The following is a 26132-nucleotide window of genomic DNA, read 5'->3' on the forward strand; positions in this document are numbered from 1 at the left end:
TTTTCGCACACACCAAGCAAGCAAGCAATTCTGCCGGGGACGGTGGCTGAGTGTCCTCCAATCCAATTCTGACGCTATCTACCTGAAGATGCCATCAGACCCCACAGGTTGAGGGGTCGGTCCCACAAGACCCCTCCCCCCATACACACACCAGTTGCAAGTTCAGGCCTCGGGAACTTCTGACCAACTGGCTTCCAGTTGCCATTCCCATGAACCCCTCTTTGGGCTCAATTAATTTGCCAGAGCTGCTCACAGAACTCCGAGAAACACGTTTCCCAGTTTATTATGAAGGATATAGATGAAGAGAAGAGATGCATAGGGTACGGGATGCAGAAAGGAGTGCAAAGCTCCCATGCCTTCTCTGAGAGCAACATCCTCCAGGAACCTCCACATGTCCAGCTATCTGGAAGCTCTCTGAATCCTGAATCCTGTGCTGTGGGGCCTTTGATGGAGATTTCATTAGATAGGCATGATTGACAACCATGTAGACATATGATTAGACAAAAAAAAGTATGATCTAATACCAACAGACTGAACGGGGGATCCCAGCAAGGCCTGTCTGCTCACATTTCTGTTGGCCTCTCTGTGCAACATTCCTTCCTCCAGGGTAGGGGGCAGAGCTCCTTCTGAAATAAGTTATGACCTATAATCAGACAAGGTGGGTCAGAAAATTTCTTTATGGCCAGCTCCAAGACAAAAAAAGAGAAGATTCCTGCCTTGGAGAGAAAAAGGAGCAGGTGAAAGGAGGGCAGGAAAATGTCAGAGAAATTCTGTTTTCTGAGGCCTGATTCTGAAGTTTAAAGTGCCCCAACATTATAACAAGAGCCATAAGGAGTTATGAGCCAGGACCATGAACAAAAACCTATGTATGTGTGTGTGTGTGTGTGTGTGTGTGTGTATATATATGTATATATATGTGTATGTGTGTGTGTGTGTGTGTGTGTGTATTTTACTATGTATATACCCAGACAACCTTCATCCACATCAAGGTATGAAAAATTATCAGTCCTCCATAAGGTACAATCTTTATTGCATTTAAAAATAATATATTTAGGCTGAGTGCAGTGGCTCATGCCTACAGTCCCAGCACTTTGGGAGGCCAAGGTGGGAAGATCACTTGAGCCCAGGAGTTCAAAAGCAGCCTAGGAAACATGGTGAGACTCCATCTCTACAAAAAAAAAAGCATGGTGGCATATGCCTGTGGTCCCAGCTACTTGGGAGGCTGAGGCAGGAGGATCAGTTGAGCCCAGGAGATCAAGGCTACAGTAAGCCAGTATAGAGTTCATGCCACTGCATGCTAGCCTGGGTGACAGAGCAAGACCCTATCTCAAAATAATAACAATAATATATTTAGGCTGGGTTCAGTGGCTTATGCTTGTAATCCCAGCATTTTGGGAGGCCAAGGTGGGAGGATCTCTTGAATCCAGGAGTTCAAGACCAGCCTGGGCAACATACTGAGACCCTGTCTCTATATGTAAATAAATAAATAAATAAATAAATAAATAAATAAATAAAATAAAAACAGTATATTTAAATAATGAAAATAAAACATATTTAAGTATCTAACATGTTAAAATATTTAAATAAAATGTGATCTTACATTATTAAAAATTTGAAAAATTAAGAGAGGAAATAGTCTTCTGTTGTTTCACCACCTTAATAAACTATTTTAATGTCTAGTAACTTCAGTCTTTTCTTCTCATTTTTTTAAGACTAGTCAAGTGGAGCAGTGGGAGTGAAGATGGAACAAAGAAATCCATAAGTGGTTGTGATTAAGTAGTTGTAAACACCAACTGCACTCAGACCAACCCATATTTTTTTTTAATTGTAAACATAGTATATATAAAACTTCAATTCCTGCTTTTTTTTTACCTAACATTATATCATATGCATTTTCCATACTGTTTCACAATTCCTTATATTTGTAATTGTTTAATCCTGCAAAATAATGCTTCGAATGAACATATGATCATTTTCTTAAGTATTCCCCTACTATTAGAAGTGAAGTTTCTTCCAACATTTTTCTCTTTGCTGTGATGAATATTTTTAGGTATAGAGATTTTTCAGTTTGGTAATGAGTTTTTGAAAATCTACTTTACCAAAAACAAAGAAAACCCATGTCTTTCTTTAGTACCTTTGCCAAGATATTACTTTTACTTGATGTTCAACAAGTATAGGATGAAAGTACACAAGTCTGCAAGGGACCTTGGAAGTAACTTGTTTGTCTAATTTCTATAAAATTTCCAGGAGATATCATACAGCTTTAATTTGATCACATCCACTAGTTCTAGCATTGGCATTGCCATATTGATTATGGACACATAAAACTGTTAACTCCTGGAGCCAACCTCTCAGGCTTTCCTACATGAAACCAATGCCACCATCCCACCCGCACTCTAGCACCTTCTGTCCACTGATTTTAGTCATTGACTTGCTCTCTTCCTCTTTCTGTTTGTCGTCTTCCAGTTTGTCTCTTTCATTCCTCCCCTCCCTTCTCTATCCTGCTTTCTGACCCAAGAGGCTGACCTGTATGAACCACATCAGTGATTGGCTGGTGGGCCCCCCCAGCAAAGAGGATGGAGTGAAGTGAGGGTATTTACTTGCTTAATTGCCTCCAGGCTGGGTCACTCACAGCTGGCCATGTCCTTCCATCAAAGATCAGAGCTCTCTCCTCAAGGTAGCCCTCTCCACAAACTTTCTTGAGTTTCTCTTTCTGGGTTTTGTTAACCATTTTCTCAACTTGTCCCTTCATGCCTAGAGGTAATAGCAGGCGGGGAATGCTGTGCTATTCCATTTGGTTTTCCTGCACCCTTCCCATGTTTGTATATAGTCCCTTTCATCAAAGTATTGGGACTGTCCTAATTCGAATGTGCCATCTTTTTTCTGTTTCCTGCTAAGAACTGTTCAACTCACTCTGGATACACTCAATAAATATAACTCAGACTGTCACAATATTGAAGTTGTCACTATATGCTCTGTTGATATCACTGGTCCAGAAAATAATGACATGGCTCACTCTGCTCACCTCTTTAGTTTCCATTTCTGCATTGCTCACTCCCTTCACAATTCCCCGTCAGAATGGGAAAAAAACTTCACTAATAAACTTAGAGATAGAGAGTAGAGTTCGTCCTCAATGGCTTATGGACCAAAAGAGGTTTTTTGTGTGTTCGTTTTTGTTTTTCTTTTTTTCTTTAAAGTTCAGATTGTTCTTCTTAAAAACTCTCGTGTTAGATAAGTGCCCATGCCAGAGCTATTTAAGTAATAGCATGAAAAGATGTTATAAAAACTAGATGTATATTTGTCCTTGGTAGTTGTCTTTCCTTGTTCAATGCCTAGCAGGCTATGATGAAATAACTTGGATAATCATGACTTTAAAAACAATAAGGAGTCAACCTCTCTGAGTGCTCAAGTTATCCTGTGTCTATAAGACAACCTCTTTTAGAAACTGAAGTATTTCTTCCAAGCCTTTGGGAGCACTTTCTGGCAGGTTATTTTCTGAGTGTGCTTAATCTAAGTTGTGTCGACGAAAAGAGTCAAAGTCTGTAAAATATTTGAAGAGATTAATTCTGAGCCAAATATGAGTGACCATGACCTGTGACACAGCCCTCAGGAGGTCCTGAGAACATGCGCCCAAGGTGTCAGGGTGCAGCTTGGTTTTATACATTTTAGGGAGACATGAGACTTCAAATACATTTAAGATATACATTGGTCCAATCCAGAGAGGCAAGACAACTTGAAGGGGGGTGGGGGACTTCCAGATTATAGGTAGATTTAAAGTTTTTCTAATTGGCAATTGGGTGGAAGAGTTATCAATGGATAGAAATGTCTGCCTTGCGATAAGAAGTTATGAAGACCAAAGTTTTATCATGCAGATGAAGTTTCCAGGTAGAGAATAGATAGTCAATGTTTCTCTTCTTTTTTGTTCCCTTGATTCTACCCCCTCCCTCCAAATGTTTCTTTTCAGACTTAAGGTCTGTATTGATGTTAATACTGGAGAGGTGTAATGAGGCATGTCTGATCCCACTTCACGTCATGGCCTGAACCAGTCTTTCAGGTTAAATTTTAAAGTGCCCTGGCTAAGGAGGAAGTCATACAGATGGTTGCGGGGGTTGGAGGGGGGGGTGGCTCAGAATTTTATTTTTGGTTTACATTTGTCATTTTATAGGAAGAATGTTTTTTGAGTAGAATTAAGAAGATACTCACAAGATTAAGGCATAATAGAAATTCCCTCCTTCCTTCCTTCCCTCCCTCCCTCCTTTCTTTCTTTCTTTCTTTTTCTTTCCTTCCTTCCTTCCTTCCCTCCTTCCTTCCTTTCTTTCTTCCTTCCTTCCTTTCCTCCCTCCCTCCTTCCTTTTCTTTCTTTCTTTCCTTCCTTCCTTCTTTCCTTCCTTCCTTCCTTCCTTCCTTCCTTCCATCTTTCTCTCTTTCTTTCTCTGTTTCTTTCTTTCTCTCTTTCTTTCTCAAGACAGGAGTGTGCCCTGTTGCCAAGGCTGGCCTGTGCTCAAGTGATCCACCTGCCTTGGCCTCCCAAACTGCTGGGATCACAGGTGTGAGCCACCATGCCCAGCCAGCATAATAGTACTTCGAAGATAATGATTTCCTTTTACAAGGAACGCTTCAAACTTGATGAAAAGAAAAAGATGGAGAGCTAAGCTATGAGGATGCAAAGGCATGAGAATAATACAATGGACTTTGGGGACTCAGAGGGAAAGGGTGGGAGGCGGGTGAGGGATAAAAGACTACACACTGGGTACAGCGTACACTGCTCAGGTGATGGGTGCACCAAAATCTCAGAAACCACCACTGAAGAACTTATCCATGTAACCAAACACAACCTGTTCCCCAAAAACCTATAGAAAAAAAATTGTATACCATAAATATGTATAATTTTTGTCAATAAAAATTTTTTTAAAGTGAAAAAAAAAGAAAAAGAAGTGAAGGTGTCCCAAGGGTTAACTCAATCCATTATATTATTTTTATATTTATTTATTTATTTATTGAGACATAGTTTCACTCTTGTCACCCAGGCTGGAGTGCAATGGCACGATCTCAGCTCACTGCAACCCCACCTCCCAGGTTCAAGCCATTCTCCTGCCTCAGCCTTCTGAGTAGCTGGGATTATAGGTGTGTGCCATCACACCTGGCTAATTTTTGTATTTTTAGTAGAGATGGGATTTCACCATGTTGGCCAGGCTGGTCTTGAACTCCTGACTTCAGGCGATCTGCCCACTTTGGCCTCCCAAAGTGCTGGGATTACAAGCATGAGCCACCATGCCCAGTCTCAATCCATTATATTATTTTCTTCATGTTTCTTCTTGTGACTTCCACTTGGATCTTACAGAAGAGGGGGTGTGGATCAATAAGACAGAAAAAAGAGGTGAAAGACTGAATCAAGGCCAAGGAAAGCTTGGGCTTCCTCCCAGATATTGGGCAATCTTCTCCTCACTCCTCACTCCTCACTTGCCTTAAGCAATCTCATCAGCTTCCCTGTCTCTAATTACTGCACTACTCATCATAGATGACTCCCCAGTTTAAATCTCTGATACAGACCTATCTGAGCCCCAGCCCCACAAATGCAATTGGTTTCTGACATCTCCAGTGGAGATGTCTCAAAATATCTCCAATTCACGATGTTCCTCCTTACACCTAGGTGTGCTCCTCTTCCTTCCTGTGTTTTCTGAATGAGAAAATGACACCACTTCACCACTGTTCACACAGTGACACCAGTGGAGAAGCCCAATGATCATCCTCAGGACCCCCTCCCTATCGTGCCCTCATCCTCTCCCTCATGCCCTCGTCTCTCCTCATCCACTTTATGTCAGACACAACCACTCTGCCCTTCTCCAGGGCCAACTCTTTTTTTTTTTTTTTTGGAGACAGAGTCTTACTCTGTCACTCAGGCTGGAGTGTGCAGTGGTGTGATCTCAGCTCACTGCAACCTCCACTTTCCTGGTTCAAGCGATTCTCATGCCTCAGCCTCCCAAGTAGCTGGGACTACAGGTGTGTGCCACCATGCTCAGGTAATTTTTGTATTTTTAGTAGAGATGGGGTTTCACCATGTTGACCAAGCTGGTCTTGAACTCCTGACCTCAAGTGATCCACCCGCCTAGGCCTCCCAAAGTGTTGGGATTACAGGTGTGAGCCACCATGTCCAGCCCAGGGCCAACTCTCTAGCCCTGCTTCTGTCAGCTCTTGCCCAGACAACAGCAGTCACCTGCATCCACTCTTCCCAACCTTTCAACTAGTTCTCCATGCTACAGCTGGAGTGACCTTTTTGAAATGTAAATGGAGTAACCGTTTTGAAATAAAATGCACACTTCAGTGACTTCTTATTTCTTTTATCATAAAAATCTTTTAAACTGGTCTGTGAACCACTGCACGTTTTGGTCCTTTCCTACTTCTTCCAACTAATCCTAATTTCAGTTCTACCTCTTACTAACTGGACCTTGCATAAGTTACTTAACTCCTCTATGCCTCAGTTTCTTCATCTGTAAAGCAGGGGTAACAATAGTATTTCCCAATTAGAATTGCCATGAGGATCAACCTAAAGTGCTTAGAATTAACTTAGTAGGTACAATAAATATTAGCTCAATAAATGTTTGCTCAATAAATATTAGCACTTATTAGGACATCTTAGCTGTCTTCGGTCACTGTGACATTTTCTCTCAAAAGTGTTGTCTTACTCTGTTTACATTGCTATAAATAAATGTCTGGGACTGGGTAATTTACAAGGCAAAGACGTTTATTTGGCTCACAGTTCTGCAGGCTGTGTAAGAAGCTTGGTGCCAGCATCTGCTTCTGGTGAGGGCCGCAGCCTCCTTCCACTCATGGCGCAGGAGAAGGGGAGCCAGTGCACAGATCACATGGGGAGAGAGAGTAGGGGAGGTGCCTGGCTCTTTTTACCAACCACCTCTCTCAGGAACTCATAGAGTAAGAACTCACTCATTACTATGAGGACAGCACTAAGCTATTCATGAGGGATCCGCCCCCATGACCCAAACACTTCTCACTGTCCACTTCCAACATTGGGGATCAAATTTCAACATGAGATTCAGAGGGGTCAAACGTCCAAACTAGGTGAGACGCGGTGGCTCATGCCTGTAATCCCTGCACTTTGGGAGGCCGAGGTGGGCAGATCACTTGAGATCAGGAGTTCGAGACCAGCCTAGCCAGCACGGTGAAATCCCATCTCTACTAAAAATACAAAAATTAGCTGGGCATGGTGGCACACACCTGTAACCCCAGCTACTCAGGAGGCTGAGGCATGAGAATTGCTTGAAACCGGGAGGCGGAGATTGCAGTGAACTGAGATTGAGCTACTGCACTCCAGCCTGGGGAGACAGAGTGAGACTCTTTCTTAAAAAAAAAAAAAAAAAAAAAAAAATCCAAACTCTAGCAGGTGTCATACTTCCTTCCACTGTAGGACCTTTGCACATCATGCTGTTCACTCTGAGCACTGCTTCCTTTCATCATTTCCTAGCATTTCTTCCTCCAGGAAGTCTTCTATAATCTCTTTGACTAAAGTTTCTCTATTACACTATTTCATAACATCACATACTTTTCCTTAATAGCACTTATCACAATTATATTTTTACATGTATTTAGGTGATCCTGTGATTGATATCTTTCTCCCCACTGGAACTGAAGTCCACGAGGGTAGGGCAGCAAGGGTAGAATAATTTTTTCCCCTTTAATATCATATTCTCAGTTCATAGCATCTTGCGTGACACAGAGTAAAATAAGTTCTCAATAAACATTAGTTGAATGAATGAAATTAATCTCATTGTACATGAAAAATGTACAATGGGGCTCTCTAGCACATGGTTTGCAGCTGCCTCTTCCCTCTGCCAGACGGCAATACTTGTGTGACTAAGAAAGAAAGGGTTGTGCATGGTGGCTCATACCTGTAATCCCAGCACTTTGGGAGGCTGAGGTGGGACAATCACTTGAGCCCGGGGGTTCAAGATCAACCTGGACAACATGGCAAGACCCTGTCTCTACAGAAAATAAAACAAACAAAAAAATTAGCCAGGTGTGGCAGCGCACATCTGTGGTCCTAGATCTGTGGGAGGTTGAGATGGGAGATTGTTTGAGCCTGGGAGGCAGAGGTTGCAGTGAGCTGTGATTGCACCACTGTACTCAAACCTGAGTGACAGAGTCAGACTGTGTCTCAAAAAAAAAAGAAGAAAGAAAGAGAGACAGAGAAAAAGAAAGAAGGAAGGAAGAAAGGAAGGAAGGAAGATAGGAAGGAAGGGAGTTTCTCAAAGAAGCTCTGCCTCACAATGACCCCCCTATTAAGTTCTCCAGATGTTGATGGTTATCCCCTTTTCTAAGTGTGGGTCATCCCTAAGAAGACTACATGCTAGTAGTCATGTGGTTCCAAAATCAAGACCCTTGATAAGGCCAAATCTATGCATACAGAACAGTAATACCCTCTTTGAAGAATCTTCTGTGAAAGTTTAGTCATTGAAGTTCTGTCTTGAGCAGGAGATGTCAACAAGCTGTAGTCTTGGTACTTTGATTGTCTTCTCAGGCCCAGTTCCAGTTTGCTCCTTTCTTTCTTTTTTTTTTTTTTTTTTTTTTGAGATAGGTTCTTTCTCTACCACCCAAGCTGGAGTGTGGTAGCACAATCATAGTTCATTGCAACCTTGAACTCCTGGGCTCAAAGGATCCTCCTGCCTCAGCCTCCCAAGTAGTTGGGACTACAGCTGTTCACCATCACGTCCTAGTTTGCTCCATTTCAATTGTATCCTTCTTTATGGTGCTACACAAGGGTAAAATAATAACAATAGCTGACATTTATTAGTCATTGGTGCTTGCTATCGTTAGGCACCACGCAAGGCATTCTTTGTATAATATTCTTACTTAGAAAAAAGAATCCTCCTAAGTCAATGCTACTACTATCCCTGTTTTACAGTTAAAACATGGAAATTTAAAGAGATGAAGAAACCGCTTAATATTACATGGCCAGTGAGTGGTAGAAACAGATTTTGATACTCAGGTAGTCTGATGCCACAGCTCACACTTAGGTGTATACTACATCACACTGCCTAGGTACAGTTAGTGATATTTTTCTGATCCTAACTCAACCTCTCATCCAGTGAGATAAGTTCCAAAGACCATTTAAATTGTCTTCTTAAACTGCTAACCACATAGTGAACACAAGTATCATACAACTGGGATTAGAGGGCAAAGTTATCCAAATTAAAAACAAGACTTATCTTGATCTGTGATTGGGCATATCATGAGTGCTGGCACAATGTAGATGCTCAATAAAACTTATTTATTGGATGAATAAATGGATCACACCAGTCACATCCTTATAAACCCTTTAATCAGATTGTGAATATTTTTCCATACAATTTTTCCACAATTCAGGTTCCTCTTCAAAAATATAGAACAAGGAATTTTCTTCTTAATTCACACTCTATGTTCCAAACAATCAGATTATAAATGAACAATCTTGAAATTCATTCATTCATTCCATAACTATTTCTTGACCAAGCTACAGTGTGTCTTGCTTTTTTCCTCCTAGAGAATAGAACTCCTTTTTTTATTCTAGTGACTATTCCATCTGGCCTCTCTTCTGTCTTTTCTCATAGAGGAGGCCTGTCATAGGTAGGCCTGTCCAGTACTTCTCCCTGGGATGCACCAGAGATACCTATGGACTTCACCTGTCATTGGTATCCGCAGCAAGCCTTTCTCTCACAAGCCTAACCTACATTGTACTGCTACACGTACTTTGCTGTAGATGCCATAATGACTGTAATTTTTAGAAATGATTTCTCTCTACAGAGGGAAATTCTTTCATTATAATAAAAAAGTTATTTTCTATTATTATGAAAAAGTACATATTCATTGCATAAAAAATTTTAAATCCCATATAATCCCCCCAAATAACAATTGCAATAGATAATATTAAAAGAGTCTTACTGTATGTTAAGCATGAAGACAACAAAGTTACATTACTGTTTCAATTTTACATATGAGAAAAATCCAGGAATGTGAAGGGGGCTGCTTTAGATCCTCAGCTGGTAAATGGGAGTCTGAATGTAGACTCAGGTCTATCCACTTCAAAAACCAGCATTCTCGACCACTGATGACATCATCTTAAAGGCCAATTAGTATTCTGATGTACAGAGGTACTTAGTGCCTTCTCTGTTATTGGATATTTAGGTTGTTTTTAATTTTTTAATATTAGAATTAGCACTTCAATGAACATTAAACATTTTCTTTGAAGGAAAAATAGTGTTATTGTTCCTTTCAGAATGCATAAATAATATATGCTTACTCTGTTAGTCCATTCAGGCTGCTAAAACAAAATACCTTACACTGGGCAATTTACAAATGACAGAAATGTATTGCTCACAGTTCTGGAGGCCGGGAAGTCCAAGATCAAGGCACCAGCAGATTTGGTGTCTGGTGAGGGCCCATTCTTCATAGTTGGTGCCTTCTGTGTGTCCTCACATGGCAGCAGGGGCAAACAAACTCTCGTTGGTCTCTTTTATAAGAGCATTAATTCCCTTCATGAGGGTGAACGCCTCATGATTTAATCACTTCCCAAAGGCACTACCTCTTAATACCATCACATTGGATATTAAGTTCTAATAACTGTAACCTCAAGTTTACAGTTTGCCAACCTAGGCCAAAGGTAGGGAAAGTATGGTCCATGAGCCAGATCAGGCCTGCTTTCCTCCCCTCTTATTTTTGTATAGCCTCTGAGCTAAGAACAGATTTTTATATTTTTCACTGATTATAAACAGTCAATGAAAAAAAAATACTTTGTAACACATGAAAATTATATGAAATTCAAATTTGAAAGCACAAACAGTTTTTTCACCGTAGCACACTTCTGTGACCAGATGTGTAAAGGTTTTTCCCCACATACTAAGCAAATCTCCAGTGGACGCCAACTGAGTGTCCTATAATTCAATTTAATTCTGATACTATCCACCTGAAGATAACATCAGACCCTACAGGTTAAGGGCCCAGTCCCACAAGACTGCCTGCAATCCAGATGCCAATTAAATGCCCCAGGTTGTAGGGCCAGGTGTGGTGGCTCACGCCTGTAATCCCAGCACTTTGGGAGGCCAAGGCAGGTGGATCACTTGATGTCAGGAGTTCAAGACCAGCCTGGCTAACATGGTGAAATCCCACCTCTACTAAAAATACAAAAAATTAGCTGGGCGTGGTGGCAAGCACCTGTCATCCCAGCTACTCAGGAGGCTGAGGCAGGAGAACTGCTTGAACCCGGGAGGCGGAGGTTGCAGTGGGCCAACATCACGCCATTGCACTCCAGCCTGGGGGACAAGAGTGAAACGCTGTCTCAAAACAAACAAACAAACAAAACAAACAAACAAACAAAGCCCCAGGTTGTTATTTGTGTTTCTGACTGGCTATAAATCAAAGTTCCCTCAACTGCCTCTTCAGATTTGATTAATTTGCTAGTGGCTCACAGAATTCAGGGAAACACTTTCGTTACATTTAATGGTTTATTATAAAGAATAGTACAGGCCAGGCATGGTGGCTCTTGCCTGTAATCCCAGCACTTTTGAGGTTGAGGTGGGCAGATCACTTGAGGTCAGCAGTTCAACACCAGCCTGGACAACATAGTGAAAGCCTGTCTCTAGGAAAAATACAGAAACTAGCTGGATGTGGTGGCGCGTGCCTGTAATCCCAGCTACTCTGGAGGCTGAGGCAGAAGAATCGCTTGAACCTGGGAGGCAGAGGTTGCAGTGAGCCGAGATTGCACCACTGTACTCCAGCCTGCGTGACAAAGTGAGAATCCATCTCAAAAGTAAATAAATAAATAGTATAAAGGATGCAGATGAATAGCCAGATGGAAATGATGAATAGGGCAAGGTATGTGAAAAAGGGCACAGAGCTTCTATGCCCTCTTCGGATATACCACCCTCCAGGTACCTCTATGAGTTCAGCTATCTAGAAGCTCTTCCAACTTAGTCCTTTTGGGTTTTTATGGACTAATTATGATCATCATGTAGACATGACTGATTATGGTTATAGTAATCGAAGGGGATTATTTCCAAGACTCCCACAGATACTAAAATCTAGGTCCTAGAGTTGACCATTGGTGATCAGCTCAACCTTCAGCTTGTCTCCCCTCCCTAGAGATTAAGAGATGTGGCTAAAAGTTCCAACTCTCTAATCATGCCCTAGTTTTTCTGACCAATCCCCATCCTGAAGCTATTTAAGGGCCACCAGTCATCTCATTAGTATACAAAAGATACTCTTACCACTCTAGAGATGCCTTATATTTTAGGAGCTGTATGCTGGGAACCAGGACAGAAACTAAATATAGATTTTTAAAAATTATACCACAGTATAAATAGTTTTATTGGAACACAGCTATGCTCATTCATTTATGTATTATGTGGAGATTTTCATGCTACCATAACAGAGCTGAATAATTGTATTGGGGAATGTGTGGCCCACAAAGCTTGACTATCTGGCCCTATACAGAAGAAGTTTGCTGATCTCTGACTTAGGTAACTGATGTACTTCTCTTATTGCTATTAAATGGGCAGGGTAAATATTAAAAATACATATATTTTAGGGTGGGAGAAAAAAATTAACAGCTAAGGAATTTGGGGGAGTATTTAAGGCCATATTGGAAAGGTACATATATTAATTATTCCCTCCATACAAAAATGACTTTGATATTCAGATTTTAATAATTATCAGATAGCTATAATATGTGGAGTGATGAGAAGTAACATTTTGGACAGATTGCAGTTAGGAAACAGACCCTGGTCAGAAGGTCTTAGACAAAAATCTTAGCACCAAGCTCAGATTATTCCTTCCTGCTTCATTTGTGTTCTACTCACGATGCTTTCAGCTGCCTAGGAATAGCCAGGCAACCAGCTACTACTTTGAGCACCCGGCTAAAATAAGCAGAGACAACTGGAAGGCTTGATGTGAAAAAGAGCTGTTAAAGTGTACACAAGCAAGCTGACTGCCTTATGACTAATACTTGACAGAACCCAGCAAGAGGATATGAGATTGCAGATGGATGACCTCAATCCTGAACAGAAAGGTATGCATGATAATGGAGAGAAAAAAGCCAATGGGGAAAAAAAATCCACCACTATTTTTTTTTTAATAGCCTAACACACACACACAAAACTGGTTTTCCTTTTTCTGTAATGTGTCTATAGAGCTGGCTATTCTGATTAAAGTTGCCCTTGAAAAAGCAATTAACTTAGAGTTTTACTGGAAGTTAAAAATTCCAAGGGGCAAGGAAAAATGAGTGTATGGGAAGCCCAGTCAACAGGTCAGAAGGTACAGCTGGGAGGTTTTAGCATTATGTGCTGTGTGTTTTTTGTTTAAGGGAGAAGCTTATTTGCTCACTGCTATAGTGTGGATGTTTGTCCCCTTCAAATCTTGTGATGGAATCTGATCCCCAGTGTTGGAAGTGGGGCCTAATGGGAGGTGTTTGGGTCATGGGAGCAGATCCCTCATAAATACATTAATGCTGTCTCTGGGAGGGTGAATGCGGGGTATGAGTTCTCACTTTATTAGTTCCTGTGAAAGCTGGTTGTTAAAAAGAACCTAGCATCGCCCCTCTCACTTCAGTGGCAAAGTACACTCCAATACTTTCACCCTGATGAAGTCCTATTCTTTACTTTTATACTCACTCTTTTTCTCGTTCTCGTTCTTATGCCACCCTCTACCTCTCCCCAGCTATCTCTACCACACTATCAATCTCACTCTCTCCTAGCCATTTCTAATCCTTCTTTAACAAACAATTGCTGGCTTTGCATTTCTCTTTCCTCCAAAACGGCCAAGGCCTTGACTTACTCACTGCTGAAAAAGGAGGACTCTGTATATTTTTAAATGAACAGTGTTGTTTTTACCTACATAAATCTGGCCTGGTGTATGACAACATAAAAAAACTCAAGGATAGAGCCCCAAAACTCACCAACCAAGCATTTACAATGAACCCCCTTGGACACTCTCTAATTTGATGTCCTGAGTCCTCCCAATTCTTAGTCTTTTAATACTTATTTTTCTCCTTCTATTATTCGGACCTTGTGTCTTCCGTTTAGTTTCTCAATTCATACAAAACCATATCCAGGCCATCACCGATCATTCTATATGACAAATGCTCCTCCTAACAACCCCACAATATCACCCCTTACCACAAAATCTTCCTTCAGCTTCATCTCTCCCACTCTAGGTTCCCATGCTGACCCTAATGCTGCTCGAAGCAGCCCTGAGAGACATCACCCATTATCTCTCCATACCACCCCCAAAAATTTTCGTTGCCCCAACACTTCAGCACTATTTTATGTCATTTTTCTTATTAATATAAGAAGACAGGAATGTCAGGCCTCTGAGCCCAAGCTAAGCCATCATATCCCCTGTGACCTGCACATATACATCCAGATGACCTGAAGCAAGTGAAGCATCACAAAAGAAGTGAAAATGGCTGGTTCCTGCCTTAACTGATGACATTCCACCATTGTGATTTGTTCCTGCCCCTCCTTAACTGATCAATTAACCTTGTGAAATTCCTTCTTCTGGCTCAGAAGCTCCCCCACTGAGCACCTTGTGACCCCCACCCCTGCCCGCAAGAGAACAACCCCCTTTGACTGTAATTTTCCACTACCCACCCAAACCCTATAAAACTGCCCCACCCCATCTTCCTTGCTGACTATCTTTTCGGACTCAGCCCACCTGCACCCAGGTGATTAAAAAGCTTTATTGCTCAAACAAAGCCTGTTCGGTGGTCTCTTCACACAGGTGTGCATGATACTATGGTTTTGCTTTCTGAGGTTTCAGTTACTTGCAGTTGACCATGTTCCAAAAAAATTAAGTAAATTACCCACAAATAACAATTTGTAAGTTTTAAATTGTACTCCATTCTGAGTAGCATGACAAAATCTTACGCTGTCTGGCTCTGTCCCATTGGGTACGTGAATGATTTCTTTGTCCAGTGTATCCACGCTGTTTAAGGTGGTGGTATCTGCCTGTGAGCCACTTGGCAGCCCTCTTATTTAACAGTTGGACAGTCACAGTATCTCAGTGTTTGTGTTAAGGGAACCCTTCTTTTACTTAAGAATGGCCCCAAAGTGCAAGAGTAGTGATGCTGGCAATTCAGAGATGCCAAAGAGCAGCTGGAAAGTGTTTCCTTTAAGTAAAAGGTAAGTTTTTTACTTAATAAGAAAAAAAATTACGTGCTGATGTTACTACGATCTATAGTAAAAATGAATCTTGTAGCTGTGAAATTGTGAAAAAGGAAGAAGAAATTTATGCCAGTTTTGCTGTCACACCTCATCCCACAATGGGTGCAATGCATTATGGCTGCCATGTGTGATATTACGAGATAAAAAATAGTTCATGGGTGTCAACCTTCCATCCTGCGCTCAGCTCTGCTAGGTATTCTAAGGATTTACAGAGGCTAAGAAATCTCAGACAGAACATAATATGTACAGATAGAAAGCACAAAGAAACAATGACACACTAGCATTGAGAACTCAGTGGAATGTTACTGACAAGTGCAGTAGGAGTTCAGCAAAGAAGAGGAGGCCACTATAGGCAGGTGGAGTCAGAAAAGGGGAATGACCTTGCGGGGTCACTGGAATTTGGATCTGTGGAGAGAAGGGGAGGAGAGATTCTAAAGAGAAGAGTGACAAGATCAGAAGCAGGTACCAAACCATGAACTTGGTTTGTTTAGAGGACAGTGAGGAGATCTTTCTAGTTGACTGTATAGAGGTGGGAAGGCCAAACTGAGGAATTGTGTCTGACAGAAGGGAAGAAATGACCATGGTGGCCTTCTCAGACTCTGTGGGAAAAGGCTCTACCCATCAGTGAAAGTGTCTACCCAGACCAAGAGGTATTTTAGTTTCCTGACTTGGGGCATGTGAGTAAAGTCAATTTGCCAGCCCTGGGCAGGGGCAAATTCTTGAGCTTGATGTGTAGGGAAGAGAGAGGGCCTGAGAAATTCCTGAGGAGTAGTAGAATAGTAGATGGAACATTGAGAAGTGATTTTTTGAGGATGTATTTTTACGATGGAAAGGAAATGAGAGGTTTTAAGAGGCAGGCTAGCGGCTTGTAACTTACATGGAAGAGGTTATGAAATGACGACAGAATAGAACAGGCCTGTGAGGCTGGAAGGAGATATTTTCCTTGGTCCAAGAACCATTTGCTTTGTGTGGGAAGAGATTGATAGGTGGAAGTTTCAGTAAGAGAGTAGGCAGGAGTGACTGATGAGAAGGAGAAAAACTGACCCTGAGGGGCAGAAGTTGGGATGCTAGCTGCTTCTTTAGCTACCTTATCAGCATAAGCATTGCCCTGAGTGATGGGATCTGACACCTTTTGATGGCCCTTACAGTGAATGACTCCAGCTTCTTTTGGAAGTAAAGCGGCCTTGAGAAGAGTTTTTATTAAAGAGGCATTAATGATGGAGGACCATTGCATAGTGAGGAAACCTCTTTCAGCCCATATAACAGCATGGTGGTGCAGGATATGGAAGGCATATTTAGAGTCAGTATAAATATTGACATGCAGTCCCTTTGCAAGAGTGAGGGCCCAAGTTAAGGCAATGAGTTTGGCTTGCTGAGAGGTAGTGGAAGGGGGCAGAGTGGTAGCTTCAATGATAGATGTGGAAGATACTATATCATAGCTTGCCTTTGCTGGTGAGTGGCGATTAGGCCTGGTGGAACTGCCATCAATAAACCAAGTGTGATCAGGGTTAGGAACAGGAAAGAAGGAAATAGGGGGAAATGGAGTGAATGTCAGGTGGATCAGAAAGATACAGTCATGGAGGTCAGCTGTGGTATCAGGAATAATGTGGGAGGCCAGATTGAAGTCTGGGCCAGGAACAATGGTAATTGTGGGAGACTCAACAAAGAGTGAATATAGCCAAAGGAGCCAGGGTCAGAAAGTATATGCGTCAGGTGTAAGGAAGAAAATAGATTTTGGAAGTATGAGAACTGTAGAGAGTGAGTTGAGCATAGTTTGTGATTTTGAGGGCCTCTGAAAGTATTAAAGTAGCGGCAGCTGCTGCATGCAAACACAAGGGCTAGGCTAAAACAGTAAGATTAAGTTGTTTGGGCAGAAAGGCTACAGGGTGCAGTCCGGCTCTTGTGTAAGAATTCTGACTGCATAGCCCTGTACTTTGGCTGTGGGTAATGAAAAAAGTTGGGATGTGTCAGGGAGAGCTAGTGTGGGAGCAGATTTTAGGGCTGTTTTTAAGGAAGAAAGAGGAGTGGGGAAAGGATTTAGGATTATGGAGTCAGCTAGATTTCCTTCTGTGACTTTATATAATGGTTTAGTCAGGATGTTAACACTAGGTATCCAAAGGTGAAAGTATCTAACCATGCCCAAGAAGGAAAGGAGTTGTTGCTTTGTAGAAAGGGTTGGGGTTTGGGAGATTAGCCGGAGAAGATCAGCAGAGAGAGCATGTGTGTTTTTATGAAGAATTATGCTGAGATAGGTAACAGATGAGGAAGAAATTTGGGCTTTGGAGAGGGATATGTGATATCCTTTTGAGAATAGATGTTGGAGGAACAGGAGGGTGTTCTGTTGGGAAGATCTGTAGGAGCGGCTATAAAGTAGAAGGTCGTCAAAATATTTAATAAGGTGAGAAGCAGATGGATGGAAAGAAAGTAAATCATGAGAAAGGGCTTTACTGAAGTAATGGGGGCTGTCCATGAAGACTTGCAGCAGTACAACTCAGGTAAGTTGCTGAGACTGATGGTTGTCAGGGTCAGTCTAAGTGAAAACAAAGAGAGGCTGGGCTGAAGGGTGCAAAGGAATAGTAAAGAAAGCATGTGTGAGATCCAGAACAGAATAATGGGTTGTGCAGGGGTTGTGGAGGGAGGTATTGAGGATAGGAGAGTATATGAGTTTGGCACCATGGGGTGGATAGGCAAGACAATTTGGTTGATAAGGTGCAGATCCTGAACTAACCTGTAAGACTTGTCTGGTTTTTGGACAGGTAAAATGGGGGAATTGTAAGAAGAGTTTATAGGCTTTAAAAGGCCATGCTGTAACAGGCAAGTGATAACAAGCTTTAATCCTTTTAAAGCATGCTGTGGGATGGGGTATTGGCATTGAGCTGGGTAAGGGTGATTGGGTTTTAATGGGATGGAAAGGAGTGCATGATTGATCACAAAGGAAAGAATAGAGGTGTCCTATACTTGTGGATTAAGGTGGGGAGATACAAGGGGAGGATGTGAAGGAGGCTTTGAACTGGGGAAAAGGGCAGCAATGAGGTGTGGCTGTAGAGTAGGAATAGTCAGGGAAGCAGACAATTTAGTTAAAATACCTAGACCTAATAAGGGAACTGGGTAGGTGGGAATAACTAAAAAACAGTGCATAAAAGAATGTTGTCTGAGTTGGCACCAGAGTTGGGGAGTTTTAAGAGGTTTAGAAGCCTGGCTGTCAATACTCACAACAGTTATAGAGGCAAGGGAAACAGGCCCTTGAAAAGAAGGTAATGTGGAGTGGGTAGCCTCCATATTGATTAAGAAGGGGACTTACCCTCCACTGTAAGAGTTACCCAAAGCATCTGTGATGGTCCAGGAGGTTTCTGAGGCAATTGGGCAGCATCAGTCTTCAGCCACTAAGCCGAGAAGATCTGGGAAGGAGTCACTTAGAGAGCCTTGGGCCAGAGTTCCAGGGGGAGTGGTTGCTGGGCAAGTTGGACAATCCAATTTCCAGTGGGGTCCCGCACAGATGGGACATGGCTTAGCAGGAATCCCGGGCTGCGGGCATTCCTGGGCCCAGTGGCCAGATTTCCAGCACTTGAAGCAAGATCCTGGGGGAGGAGGTCCTGAAGGAATGCCTGGCCACTGTGGCTTAGGCGTTTTGAAGTTCTTGTATGCTGGAGATGTAGCTGGGGTTTCTCTCACAGTGGAGGCAAGTAATTGCAACTCTTCTCTATTATTGTACACCTTAAAGGCAAGGTTAATTAAGTCCTCTTGTGGGGTTTGAGGGCCGGAATCTAATTTTTGGAGCTTTATTTAATCTCAGGAGCAGATTGGGTAATAAAATGCATATTGAGAATAAGACAGCCTTCTGGCCTTTCTGGGTCTAGAGCAGTAAAACATCTAAGGGTTGTTGCCAAACAAGTCATGGACTGGGCTGGGTTTTTGTATTTGATGAAAAAGAGCCTAAAAGCTAACTGATTTGGGAAAGGTCTGATAGAGAAAAAGGAGCATTAACCTTGACTATGCCTTTAGCTCCAGCCATCTCTTAAGAGGAAATTGTTGGGCAGGTGAGGGAGGGCTAGTCACAGAACAAAACTGTAAGCCAGGCTGGGTGTGAGGAGGGGAGGTGATAGAAGTATTATAGGATGGGGGAGCAGAGGCTGAGGAAGAATTGAAACCTGGCTCAGCCTAGCAAGGAGCAGCCTGGGGAGGAGAGGAGAGGTCAGATGGGTCCATAGAAAAGGAGGATCCAAAGGGCTCAAAGCTTGGGGTGGAGACTGAAAGAACAGACTGGAGAGAAAGAAGAAAGATTTGGGACGAGTGGCATTGGGAGCAGAGATTAGGAGGGGACTGATGTGTAGAAGAATGCCTGGACATCAGGCACCTCAGACCATTTGCCAATTTTATGACAAGAATTATCTAGATCTTGTAGGATGGAGAAATTGAAAGTGCTGTTTTCTGGCTATTTGGAACCATTGTTGAGTTTGTATTGGGGTCAAGAGGTATTGCAGAAGAAAATAAGGCATTTAGGTTTTAGGTCAGGTGTGAGTTGAAGAGGTTTTAAGTTCTTGAGAACACAGGCTAAGGGAGAAGAAGGAGGAATGGAGGGTGGAAGATTGCCCACAGTGAAGGAGGCAAGCCCAGAGAAAAGAGAGGGTAGAGACATGGAGAGAAGGGGTGGGGGGGATACTTTCCCTCCCAGGGAGGTTGCCTGCCACAAAGGTGAAGGATCAAGGCAGGTGTCCCCACAGTGATCAGACACCTGTGAAATGTGGGTGAATAATCAGGCAGGCATCCCCACAGTGATTAAACACCAAGGGAAGACTGTCTTCCTGAGTCCATGACTGGTGCCGGAGTTTTGGGTTCACAGATAAAACATGTCTCTTCTGTCTCTACCAGAAAGGGAAAGGAACTGAAATTAAGAGAAGGGAGAGATTGAAGGGTGGCACCAAAATTGAAAGGAGAAAGAAGTTGAGGGATAGCGAGAGAGGTTGGAGAAGAGAGTAAAAAGAGGCCACTTACCTAATTTAAAATTGGTGAGATGTTCCTTGGGCTGGTTGGTCTGAGGACCCGAAGTCATAGGTAGATCTTTCTCACTGAGCAAAGAGCAGGAGGACAGAGGATTGATCTCCCAAGGGAGGTCCCCAATCCGAGTCACAGCACCAAATGTCACATGCGTCCATGTGAAGAGACCACCAAACAGGCTTTATGTGAGCAGTAAAGCTTTTTAATCACCTGGGTGCAGGTGGGCTGAGTCTGAAAAGATAGTCAGCAAGGAAGATAGGGGTGGGGCAGTTTCATAGGATTTGGGTAGGTAATGGAAAATTACAGTCAAAGGGGGTTGTTCTCTTGCGGGCAGGGGTGGGGGTCACAAGGTGCTCAGTGGGGGAGCTTCTGAGCCAGGAGAAGGAATTTCACAAGGTTAAGTGATCAGTTAAGGTGGGGCAGGAACAAATCACAATGGTGGAATGTCATCAGTTAAGGCAGGAACCAGCCATTTTCACTTCTTTTGTGATTCTTCACTTGCTTCAGGCCATCTGGATGTATACATGGAGGTCACAGGGGATATGATGGCTTAACTTGGGTTCAGAGGCCTGACACATAGATAAGGGAGGACTACTGTAAAATACAGTTAAACATATAGAATGTCCTCATTATTTGTGTTATGGTCTATAAAGTTATGAACCCCAAAAATTGGAGACAGATCTCAGTTAATTTAGAAAATTTATTTTGCCACAGTTGAGAACACACACCCATGACACAACCTCAGGAAGTCCTGACAACATGTGCCCAAAGTGGTTGGGACACAGCTTAGTTTTATATATTTTAGGAAGACATGAGACATGAATCAATATATGTAAGAAGTACATTGGTTCCATACGGAAAGGCAGGGACAACTCAAGGCAACCTCCCCTCCCCACCCCCCGCCTTGCCCTCCCATCCCCACCCTGGGGGGCTTCCATGTCACAGATAGGTGAGAGATAAATGGTTGCATTTTTTGAGTTTCTGATAAGCCTTTCCAAAAAAGGCAATCAGAACATGCATCTGTCTCTGTGAACAGAGGGATGACTTTGAATAGAATGGGAGGCAGGTGCACCCTGAGCGTTTCCAGCTTGAATTTTCCTTTTAGCTTAGTGATTTTGGGGGGCCCAAGATATTTTCCTTTCACAAAGTTGTTGTGAATACTGAATTAGTGAATGGTGAATCATTGTTCTTAAAGGAAATATAGGGCAAATATCCTGTGAGATCTTTTTGTCAATTGATCAATTGTCACCTTTTTGTCAATTGATCAATATATAACCTGGTTTTATGTGTGTTTCTGTTAACATACCTTAATATATTTGTTAATTTATTTACATTCAACTCACAACCAACAGCACTGTAATTCATGCCTGAACAAAGCTTATCAACTGCATGTATGCTCCACCTATCCTCTGGAAACTGCCTTTCCAAAAATTATATCAGTGAGAAAATTATGGCAGTAAAAGAGATCTGATTGAGCATCTTGCCTTTAGCTGCCATTGATTATTCCTGGGCTTGGATCAAGCTAACTCTGGGAGACATTTAGTTTATAGTTTAAATGATAATAGCCCTCTGGCCTGGCCACATGACCCTTGAGCAGTAAGGAATTATAGAAACTATGCCTACATTTTAGCAGAGTTCAAGCCCCTCCCATAATCCTATTCTTGCAGCCTTTCATTAGACTTACAAAGGTGATTTTGAGTCCCTGTGAAAGGAGGGAATTAGTTTTAGGGAGGGACTGTAATGAGTTGGCTCTGTGTCCCCACCCAAATCTCATGTCAAATTATAATTCCCAACATTGCAGGAGGGACCTGGTGGGAGGTGATTGGATCATGGGGTCGAATTTCCCCTTTGCCTTTCTTGTGATAGTGAGTGAGTTCTCACAAGATCTGCTTGTTTAAAAGTGTATGGCACTTCCCCCTTCACTCTCTCTTCTGTCGCCATGTGAAGATGTGCTTGCTTCTCCTTTGCCTTCTGCCATGATTGTAAGTTTCTTGAGGCCTCCTCAGCCATGGCTCCTGTACAGTCTGTGAAATTGTGAGTCAATTAAAAACCATTTTCTTTATAAACTACACAGTCTCTGGTAGTTCTTTATAGCAATGTGAGAATGGACTAATACAGAGACTATTATCATCCTTACTTTCAAGTTAAACTATAAACTAAGTTCCTCCGAATGTTAGCTTGGCTTACTCCAAGGAATGACAAGGACAGCTTGGAGGTCGGCAGCAAGATGGTGTCAACTACATCAGATTTCTCTTACTGTCATAATTTTGCAAAGGCAGTTTCAGTGGGATTTAGGAAAGTAGATAAAGTTTGTGCCGTTGTTTGTTTATACTGCTATGCATGGTCTTAGTCCTTTTCAGGGTCATAAAACTTCCCCACAACCCCAGAGAGGAATTATGGTAGGTACACTCTTGGTCTCTCTCCTGGGAGTAGAAGCTTCCCTCTAAAGAGAATTTATGGCAGTCGTCATGTCTCAGAAGTTTCTGTGATAGTCAGATAAGGGAAGCTCCAAGAAGGCTTCTTTCTGCATCTGTTGTATCATAAAAGTCTTCAGCTTAAGATAATTTTATACCAACCTAGTGACCCAGGAGGTCCTCACAAAGTCAGTACAGCTAATAGTATTTGAAGGATTGATTTATTCCTGAGCCATAGAGATACATTTTAATTCTGACTCTAGGCTTATCTCATGGGTGGTGGTTCTTAGAATTTTGTTTTGTTTTCTAAGAAAATTTCAAAAAAAATTATAATTTTTATAAAACTAGAGGCACTAGAGTTTCTAGGCAGATCCAACACCAGTCCCTTATCATTTCACTGTTACTACAGCTCCTTATCATCCCTAGTACCTTTCAGATTTTCCTGAAACTTAGAGCTCCCCAGATGTTTGATGATTTAAGTGTATCCTGAGGTTTGCCCTCTCATGGAAGTCCCCATAAACACAAATGGTGACACATTTATCCAAGTTTATGACTCTCTTCTGATGACATGATTTTACATCCATCAGATGCCTCTGCAAGTCTGCCAAATATCACAAGGCAATTCACTAGTGAGAATAAATTCCATAAATTTAATTCAATTATAAATAAGTTCCTGTGCTTTCTTGAGAAAATTAATACGTTTTATGTGTACCAAGAGTGAAGGCTCTGGAGTCAGACTTGTATCATATACCAGCTACAACACTTCTTGGGTGTGTGAGTTACTTTATTCCTTAATGCCTCAGTTCCGTCTTATGTGAAATAAGGATACTAACTCTACCTTCTTGATAGTGTTGCTGTGATGACCCACAGAATAATTCCTGTGAACCTCCAAGGACAGGGCCTGCAACTTAGAAAGCATTTAATGAGTATTAACTAGGGGGAATTAGAAGCAATCATGGTTTGCATTTTTCAGAATTCAACAAGTCAAATCTCTACTGATATGAACATGCTGTTTACTATAGTCCTTCAAAAGTTTTCTATAACTCAACCATTTGAATCGCTACATTCTGATTCAAGTTTTCCTAGATATCACTGTAGGGGCCAACGGGACAACTTCCCATTTGCTTTCTGAACGTTTGATGAGAAATCAGCTCACAAAAGGCAGATTAATTGGAGAAAAAGCATACACATTTTATTAGCATACACATGGGGAACATTACTGAGTGATTACCCAACCCCTGCAATAGAATGCAGAAGCTTAAATGCCATCTTAGGGTTACGAAAAGAATGAGGGCTTGGGCTGTGGCAAAACAGATTATGGAAGGGAGAAAAGAGGAGGCTTGGCTAGCAAAGGTCTTCTAATTATGTAGTTCAAACTTCACAAGTAGCAGTCCTGTTAGAGAATAGATGGCAAATGTTTCTTTCAGACCTTTAAAGGTGTTTCAGACTCTCAGTTAATCCTTCCCAGATCTAGACAAGGGAAGGCCTGGCTTCATCAATGCAGATTTTCTACAGATGCAAATTTCCCCCACAAGATATAACTTTGCAGGGCTACTTGTGTATGCTAGCTCTCTGACAGCCATCTCAAAATATGTCAAAGAAATATATTTTGGGGGATAAAATATTTTGATATCCTTTAGTCCCCACTTTGAAACTTTTAAAAGTTTCACATATTAAAAGCCAAGCTGATTGCTTTGGAGAGATTTTGGTTAGAGGTTGTTATAGAAAAAAAGTGGAAAAAACAATTGGGATGAGCAGAAAAGAGCAAAGTTAAATAGAGAATTCCATGTCTTCTTTAGTCAGTCTCTTAGTTCTGAGGACAGATCAGCTCAATTAATCAGCTGTGTCCCATTCCAGGAGGTGGCATAACGGATGGGCCAGGCCTCTATATATGATGCAGGAAAACAGATCTTTAATAAGAGGCATTTCTATGGATACAGAAGAAAAATTAAGGTTAATGACTGGAGTAGTCTATAGAATAGCTTTTCTGGAGTCTCTGGAGCATCTTTGGATTGCAGTGGCAATCTGACAGGTTACATTTTTAAAAGCCTTGAGGGTGGAAAGCCAAGCCAAGGATTTGCCACCGTACTGTCTTCAATACCTGTACAAATTGGATGAATTTCTCTTTTCTTGAGGTCTAAAAATAACTTGAGGTGCATGGGCCTGTCAGAAAGTTACATTCTCACCACAGCTCAGGAACCTTGTAAAGGAACTGCATAGAAAAAGTACCAGGCCAGTCTGTCCAAGGGATGTCTTAGCAGCTCAATAAAGTCAATGTGAATTCCTTAAAGCAGTCTGTTCATGTCTGAAAATATGCCATTCCAGTCAAAGCCTTGGTAAAATAACCAGTGCCTCTAACTGTGTCTTTTTATTAAAAAGAAAAAAAAAGATTATTATTGAACTTATGCAAATAATTATATTGCCATAAATTAAGAATACTCACAAATAGTTTCCAAATTCTGGAGAAATTAGGTTTAGAGAAAGCTAAATGATTCACATGTGCTCATAAAACTATATTTAACTCAATTGTTATAAGTTATAAATAGCTCAAGGGAGAAAAAAAAAGTTTTTTTGACCATGGAAAACAAAACAAAAAGAATCAGCCATGTTTCAAACCAAAAAAAGCCACAAAACTTATTTCAGTCCTCTATTAATTTAGTCCGATGTAATTAATTCTTGTTCCATTTGATGTTGGGTTAGCAATCTTCATGAATGTATCATCTTTTTAGAGTCCTAGATGTTTTCTACCTAGACCAATGGTATGACCTCTAAAGTTATGAGAAATCTGTATCCAATAATACATGTCAGGTTCCTTTCCATAAATTTCCTTGAAGAAGAAAATTTTGGACTATACCCAATTATAAATTGCTTTTGGAGAAGAAACAAAGTAAAACAATAATTTAACATAATAATTGTAATTATTACCAATAACATATACTAAAACATATCAGAATTTTAGTAATTAAATTTAGTAATTTAATTATCCAAAATTACAATTTTGGAATATATATCAATAACACATTTATATAAATATAACTCAAAGAAACTTAACCACCATTTCTTATTTAACGATGCTTCCCATTTGATTTTAACATATCAAATAAGCCTAATGTGTCTCTCTTGTATTTCTAGGGACCCTAATATCCAAAATGTTAGTTTGAGATAAAAATGACTGAATTTAGAATTAGAAATTTTGTTTTTGGGAAGAATATCAAGTATTAAAGTTTTAAAACACTTGGTCAAAATAGGATTGCAGGTCACTACGATTATCATTTTGGATAAATTAAAATTTTGGATAAACTATCATTTAATTATCTTTTAATTATCCAAAATGATAATTAAAAGATTTCAAAAAGTGGACCAGGCATGGTGGCTCACACCATAATCCCAGCACTTTGAGAGGCCAAAGTGGGCAGATAATTTGAGGTCAGGAGTTTAAGACCAGCCTGGTCAACATGGTGAAACCCCATCTCTACTAAAAATACAAAAATTAGCCAGCTGTGGTGTCAGGCACCTG

General features: G+C 41.4%; 1 protein-coding gene across 1 annotated transcript in view; it reads left to right on the forward strand.

Moving 5' to 3' along the window:
- Nucleotides 1-26132, forward strand: part of HERC6 (HECT and RLD domain containing E3 ubiquitin protein ligase family member 6) — a 125157-nt gene that overhangs the window by 11437 nt on the left and 87588 nt on the right. The window contains exon 2 of the mRNA XM_054485345.2: nucleotides 12857-13054. The gene's annotated coding sequence lies outside the window, so the exon portion shown is untranslated. The remainder of the gene's footprint in view (nucleotides 1-12856; nucleotides 13055-26132) is intronic.

Source organism: Pongo pygmaeus, chromosome 3, assembly GCF_028885625.2.
Source record: "Pongo pygmaeus isolate AG05252 chromosome 3, NHGRI_mPonPyg2-v2.0_pri, whole genome shotgun sequence".
NCBI classification, from domain to species: Eukaryota; Metazoa; Chordata; class Mammalia; order Primates; family Hominidae; genus Pongo; species Pongo pygmaeus.